The sequence below is a fragment of the Psammomys obesus genome, unplaced genomic scaffold, assembly GCF_907164565.1.
Source record: "Psammomys obesus unplaced genomic scaffold, mPsaObe1.curated_primary_1811, whole genome shotgun sequence".
Classification (NCBI taxonomy): Eukaryota; Metazoa; Chordata; class Mammalia; order Rodentia; family Muridae; genus Psammomys; species Psammomys obesus.
The window spans coordinates 1-7699 of NW_026587533.1; the positions used below are offsets into that span (position 1 = coordinate 1).

At 36.5% G+C, this 7699-nt stretch overlaps 1 pseudogene; it reads left to right on the forward strand.

The window, feature by feature from the left end:
• Positions 1–338: 338 nt before the first annotated feature.
• Positions 339–1282, forward strand: LOC129674011 (olfactory receptor 5D16-like; annotated as a pseudogene).
• Positions 1283–7699: the final 6417 nt, after the last annotated feature.

Here is a 7699-nt window from a genome sequence, read left to right on the forward strand (position 1 = left end):
ACCATTAAATAAAACTCTTTTATTTGGCTAATTTCTAGGAGAAAGAACCTGAGACTTCAGTAAGATTTAAATGCTTCTCTTTGATCATGTTTTTATATGTTTCTTCAGTTAATATATTGTGCAGTAATGATTTTAAATCATTTTTAAGAATGTGATTAGAGCCATATAATAATTAGCCTTATACTAATAATTTAATCTCTGGAGCTCTGGTTACTCTGTATTGATATTTCAATATCTCAAAATCAAAACAGGTATCTCTTTTGTTTAATCTTTAGGCCCTCTGACAGTTTGTTCGGCATGCTTTATGTGTGAATAATTTTCCCTATTTTATTTCCAAGATAATTTTCAGATCCCACCAGAAGAACTCATGTTTTTTACAGACAGAAATCTAACTACTGAGGTTATATTTACCCTCTTGGGCTTCTCAGATTACCCAGAACTGAAAATAACCCTCTTCTTGTTGCTCTTGGCAATCTACAGCTTTAGTGTGGTAGGGAATCTGGGGATGATTATGATTATTAAGATTAACCCCAAACTGCACACCCCCATGTATTTCTTCCTCAGCCACCTCTCCTTTGCAGATTTCTGCTCTTCCTCCATCATTGCTCCTAAGATGCTGGTGAACCTTGTTGTAGAAGACAGGACCATTTCATTTTTAGGATACATGATGCAATTCTTTTTGTTTTGCACATTTGTAGTGACTGAGCTAATTCTGTTTGCTGTGATGGCCTATGACCGATTTGTGGCTGTCTGCAATCCCCTGCTTTACACAGTTGTCATGTCCCAGAGGCTCTGTGCCCTGCTAGTACTTGGGTCATATGCATGGGGGGTGGTATGCTCCCTGACACTCTGCTTTAAAATTATATTTCCAGGGATTCAACACAATTAATCACTTCTTCTGGGAACTGTCCTCCCTGATAGCCCTCTCTTTCTCTGATTCTTATCTTACCCAGTTACTTCTTTTTATTGTTGCCACTTTCAATGAGATAAGCACACTGCTCATTATTCTTACATCATAATTGTTCATGTTGTCACTGCCCTGAAAATGAATTCATCTAGTGGACACCAAAAAATCTTCCCCACCTGTGCCTCACACATGACAGCCATCACCATCTTCCATGGGACCATCCTATTCCTCTACTGTGTGCCCAACTCCAAGAACTCCAGACATACAGTCTAAGTGGCCTCTTTGTTTTACATAGTGGTGATCCCCATGTTAACCCCCTTGATCTACAGTCTGAGAAATAAAGATGTCAAGGTCACAGTCAGTAAAATAATGAATGTAAGATATTTTTCTCAGAAACTCTAATCCTTAAAATACAGTTAATTGTGCTATTTGAAAAGGTGTTTGGTTTTGAATGAATGAACTGTGCAGTAACAATCCTTCATAAAATTTCTTTAGATTTTTCAAAATAGAGACAAAATTTTCTAGTGAAATAAACATTTAATAATATGTTTGGCATGAATGTACTGTACAAGAATTGTTAACATTAACTACAGTCTTTGTCTTTAATGTGTAGTACAGTTTAGTTAACAGAATGATTCTGAGTAATAACTGAAAATGTACAAGACATATGAGATATATTGTATGTATGAGACAGCAACAAACACTGCCAAATATTTATTCTTTGTGACAAATGAAACTGGAGTGCTAAAAAAAAGTTCATTTCCACACTGTGGATGTAGTGAAATAAGTGATTTTTTTCATTTTTGATGAATTTTTATTCTCTGGCACAGTAATAAACATATTGTATAGGAAGTAGCAGATTTACCTACACTACGTCTTTCTCATCATAAAACAAACACCCTTACCAGATACAAATTTGTATCTACTTAATTATTATATTACTTTATATGTTCATGGGTATGTTATCATAATATTTTAATACAATACTACAATGTAAAATAACATTTGGCTTATTTATATTTATCACCTCAAATATTTGCCATTGGCTTGTGTTGAAATACATAATCAATTTAAAACTGCATCTATGCTACAGAACACTAGAAATCATCCTTCATATCTAATTGTACCCCTGTAATCATTAACCATCTTCTCACCATCTCTCTTCCTTAAAACTTATTCAGTCTTTGATAATCATTATTTTACTATTTACATCTATGGCATCAACTTTGTTAGCTTCCACCAAAAAATAAAAATAACCCGTATTTATTTTTCAACCTAAATTATTTCACTTTGCATAATGCTCTTGCACGTTTCTGTTTTTAATTACATTTTTGTTTTTTATATTAGTTACAGTTTATTTACTTTTTATCCCAGCTGTAGCCCCACTCTCTCATTCCCTCCCAAGCCCACCCTCCCTCCATCATCTCTACCGTGGACTCCACAGTGAACTCTCTAAGTCCACTGATGAGAAAGATCCTCTTCTCCTTCCATCTGACCCTAGCTTATCAGGTCTCATCAGGACTGGGTGCAATGTTCTCCTCTGTGGCCTAGCAAGGCTGCTCCTCCCTTGGGGGGGCATGGTCAAAGAGCCAGCAACTGAGTTCACCTCAGAGACAGTCCCTGTTCCCCTTACCAGGGAAACACACTTGGTTGCTGAGCTGCCATGGGCTACACCCAAGCAGAGGTTCTAAGCTATATCCATGCATGGTCCTTGGTTGGAGAAACAGTCTCAGAAAAGACCCCTGTGCCCAGATATATTTGGTCCTTGTGGTGCTTCTGTCCTCTCCAGGTCTTACTAACTCCTCCTTCTTTCATATGCTTCCCTGCACTCTGCCCAAGGTTTGGTTATGAGTCTCGGTCTCTGCTTTGATACACTGCTAGGTAGAGTCTTTCAGAGGCCCTCTATGGTAGGCTCCTGTCCTGTTTCTTGTTTTCTCTTACTTCCAAAGTCCATCCCATTTGTTTTTCTAAGTGAGGATTGATCATCTTCCCCGGGGACCTCCTTCTTGTTTAGCTTCTTTAGGTGTACAGATTTTAGTATGTTTAACCTATCTTATAAGTCAAGTATCCACTTTTAAGTGAGTACCTACTGTGTGTGTCTTTCCGCTTCTGGGATACCTCACTCAGGATGATTTTTTTCTAGATCCCATCATTTGCCTGCAAATTTCATGATTTCTTTGTTTTTAATTGCTGATTAGTATTCCATTTGTAAAAGTACCATAATTTCTGTATCCATTCCTCCGTTGAGGAATATCTAGGTTGTTTCCAGGTTCTGGTTATTACAAATAAAGCTGCTGCAAACTTAGTTGAATAAATGTTCTTGTTGTATACTTGAGCATATTTTGGATATATGCCTAGAAGAAAGATTTTAATTAAAGCAATCATTTTTTTATATACTATAGTCACTATGAAAGTAAATATTTCCATTTTTTTCATGTTTTATGTGTAATGGGAATGATATTTTTAGTATTCACATCATTTCTGTTTTTGAGCTAGGAATACAGGCAGTCTACACTGACAGGACAAGTTTAAAAATGTATAGAACAATGTACACAAAGTTTTGTCATTTAGAGAGATTATTATAGGAATGGGTGTTTAATCAGGATGGGGAGAGGCAAAAGAGATTGACAAGCTGAGTTAACCTCCACAGTAAAGCCTTTCTTCCATATTGGACAATTCTGTTGCTCATTCCTTTTCTTTTTTTTTTCTGTCTTGTTTTCTTTTTAACTGAGCTTATATTACACAAGCTCAATATAATGTTCAAGAGCTGGGTGTACATAGCATGAATATCTCATTCGTTACCTTAAATATTCATAATTTCTGTATGTTGCAACGAAAAAAAAAATCACCTCTACTTATTTTCAATTAATCAGTGTAGTATAATTGATCCTAGTCATAACAATTTTTACTGTATAGTCAAAGTTATTCAGCCTTATTTCTACAAAAAATACTAAGCATAAAATAATCAAAGAATGAGTAAGAGTACATAAAATATTTAATTTGAACTTTTAAATAGAAGATATAAATAAAATGTGTACTATGAAAGTATAGTATAAATACTCAATGCCAGTAGCTCCCAGGAAATGAAAGGTACAAGATTTTTCTTGCTTGTTTATAACATCTCTGACTCTTCTCCTGTACGCCTTCACTTACTTGACCAACTCTGCCTCTCTGTCTCCAGCTTCTGGATCCAGCTTCCATCAACCTACCTATGATTCTCCACTGCTTCCTTCTCAGTGTATAGCTCTGAAGTTAACTGCATTTTTCAGGGTATCCCATTCATGGTCTTTAGTTGATTCACCAGTTTCTATAGGGCCCCTGTGCTCAGATTTTTGGCTCTGTCTCCTTGTGGAGCTCCTGTCCCCTCCAGGTCTTTTTATTTCCCCGTTCTTCAATAAGATTCCCTGCACTCTGCTCAAAGTTTGGCTATGAGTCTCAGCTTCTGCTTTGATACCCTGCTGGGTAGACTTTCAGAGGTCCCTTGTGGAAGGCTCTTGTCCTGTTCCCTGTCTTCTATTTCTGGTGGTTATCTTGTTTGCCCTTCTGAAAGAAGATTAAGCCTCTTCCCTAGGGTCCTCCTTCTTGTTTAGCTTCTTTAAAACTATCGATTTTAGTATGTTTATCCTATTTGGCTAATGTCCACTTATGAGTGATATATACCATGTGTGCCTTTCTGCTTTCGGGTTACCTCACTCAGGATGGTAGTTTTCCAGTTCCATCCACTTGCTTGCACATTTCATGATTTTCTTGATTTAAATTGCTAAGTAGTATTCCATTGTATTAATATAGCACAGTTTCTGAATCCATTCTTTAGTTGAGGGCCATCTCGGTTATTTCCAGATTCTGGCTATTATGAATAAAGCTGCTATGAATCTAGCTGAGCAAACGTCCTTATTGTATAGTTGAACATATTTTGGATACATGCCTAGGAGTGGTATATCCAGATCTTAAGATAGAAATTTTCTGAGAAAGGCCATACTGCTTTCCAAAGTGGTTGTACAAGTTTACATTCCCACCAGCAATAGAAAAAGGTTCCCTTTTCTCCACAACCTCTTCAACATGTGTTGTCACTTGAGTTATAGATATTAGCCATTCTGATGGGTATAAAGTGAAATTTCATGGTAGTTTTGATTTGCATTTCCTTGTTGTCTTAGGATATTGAGCATTTCTTTAAGTGTTTCTCTGCCATTTGACACTTCCTGGTTGCCTTCCTATCATCTTTTCTTCCTCCCTTCCTTCCTCCCTTCCTTCCTCCCTTCCTTCCTCCATCCCTTCCTCCCTTCCCCCCTTCCTCTCTCCTTCTTTCTTTCTTCCTTTCTTTCTTTCTTTCTTTCTTTCTTTCTTTCTTTCTTTCTCTTTTCTTCTTTCTTCCTTCCTTCCTTCTTTCTTTTCTTCCTCCCTCCCTTCCCCTCTTTGTTTGTTTGTTTGTTTTTGTTTGTTTATTTTTTATTTTCTTTCTTTCTTTCAAACATGACTGCCTTCAAACTTGTATATATACTTGCCTTTGCCTCCCAAGTCCTGGTATGAAAGGTGTATGACATCAGCTCCCAGTAATTTTATTAAGAGGGAGGGAGGGTGGGACTGGGAGGAAATGAAGGAGGGGTCAGCAGAGGGAATAAAAAGTGAATAAATTGCAATAATTAAATAAATGGATAAATAAATAAAGCAATATTTTTATTTACTGTATAATTAATAAATAACTTTAATATGGTACATATAATATCTGTTGGTCTCCATATTTTCTCAAGAAAAGACTCAAGAATTAAGTCTCAGATAATTTGTATAGATTTAAACTGAAAAGGTAAATCTCAACAGTACACACAGATGATGTGTGAACTTTACAATGAATGGCAACAATAAAGACACACAGAAACTATTTTGACAAAGGGCTAATATCCAGAATATATAAAGAACTCAAGAAGTTAAACAGCATCAAACAAATAATCCAATTTAAAAATGAGATATAGAGCTAAACAAACAATTTTCAAAAGAGGGATATTAAATGATGGAGAAGAAATTGAAGAAATACTCCAAGTCCTTAGTCATCATGGAAATGCAAATAAAAATGATTCTGAGATTATATCTGACACTTGTCAGAACAGCAAAGATCAACAACTCAAGTGACAACATATGCTGTCAAGGATATGGAGAAAGGGTAACACTCCTTCTTTGCTGGTGGAGGTGTACACTTTTACATCCACTTTGGAAATATTCTGGAGCGTTCTCAGAAAATTGGGAATAGCCATACCTCAAGCCCCATCTATACCACGCCTAGGCATATATACCCAAAAGATGCTCAACAATACAACAAGGTCATTTGTTTAATTATGTTCACAGTAGCTTTATTCATAATAGCTAGAATCTGGAAATAACCCAGATGTCCCTCAGCCAAGGAATGGAGAAAGAAATTGTGGTACATTTACACGATGGAATACTACTCAGCAATGAAAAACAAGGAAATCATAAAATTTGCAGGCAAATAGTGGGATCTAGAAAAGATCATCCTGAGTGAGGTAACACATATCCAGAAAGACACATATGGTATATACTCACTGATAAGCTGACTTTAGTCATAAAGTACAGAATAGAGATACTACAATGAACAGAAATTAAGTCTGAATGACATCTTAGGCTTCATGTCTGCCCACTAGTTAGGGGGGGTGGGGCATATCTCTGACACAGACTTTGTGGCCTTCTTTTTGATAACTCCCCCCTGATTGGACCTCCCTACAATGTCACTTCTCCCTACAGTGACAGAAGACAAAGTCAGTCCTCATGGGAATAGATGAGCTGGTGTGTCTGGGTAGTGGTGCACCACTATTCTGAAGAATAGAGAAAGGGAATGATGAAAGGAGGGTGGGACTTGGAGAAGAGAATGGAGGGGCTCATGACCGAGATGTAAATTGAATTAATTAATAAAAAATTAAAAATGATATATCTTTAAAAAGTGTTTAAGTAAAAACCCTCTTCATAGAAAATTCAATTTTTTTTCTTGTTGGGTTTCTTTATTAAATTTCCAGTTTGCTTGGAAATTCAATTTTTAGAAGAAATATGTTATTAAACAAAGACATATTTTAATGCCCAGGGATAGGCTATTTTCCTGAGTTTTTTTTTTTTTAATCAGGAAGAACAAGAGTGACCCTAAAATAGATTATTGCTCTTATTAACAAGGCAGCTCATGCTTTCAGGATATAGATACATAAGTGAAGGTAAAACTCAGCTGGAACTAGCCTTCCTGATGAATAGCTTTCATATTGCTTGAAGGTGCTCTTCTGCTTCTGGGGCAGAAAGTCATCGATGGTCTTACTTTTCTGTGACACATGTTAGTTACAATACCGACATGATAGACATGCCAGGCCTATTGATGGAGCAGAATAATCAATAGTATGGGGTAACCAAATGCTTTTTCTGATTTTTCTTGAGTACCACCCATGTCTGCAGAGCAAATCTTGAAAGATTATTCTGAGTGAAGTATCCCAGAAGGAGAAAGACAAACTTGGTATATACTCGCTTATATAGACCTACAAGACATGATAAACATAATGAAATCTACACACCTAAAGAAGATAATCAAGAAAGTGGACACAGGCGAAGGTGATTAATCTTCATTTAGAAAGACAAATGGGATGTGCATTGAACTTATGACAGGAGTCTACCACAAAAGGCATCTGAAAGACTCTACCTAGCAGTGTTTCAAAGCAGACACTAAAACTCATAACCAAACCCTCGGCAGAGTGCAGGGAATCATATGAAAGAAGGGAAGTTAGTATGATATGGAAAGGATAGGAGCTC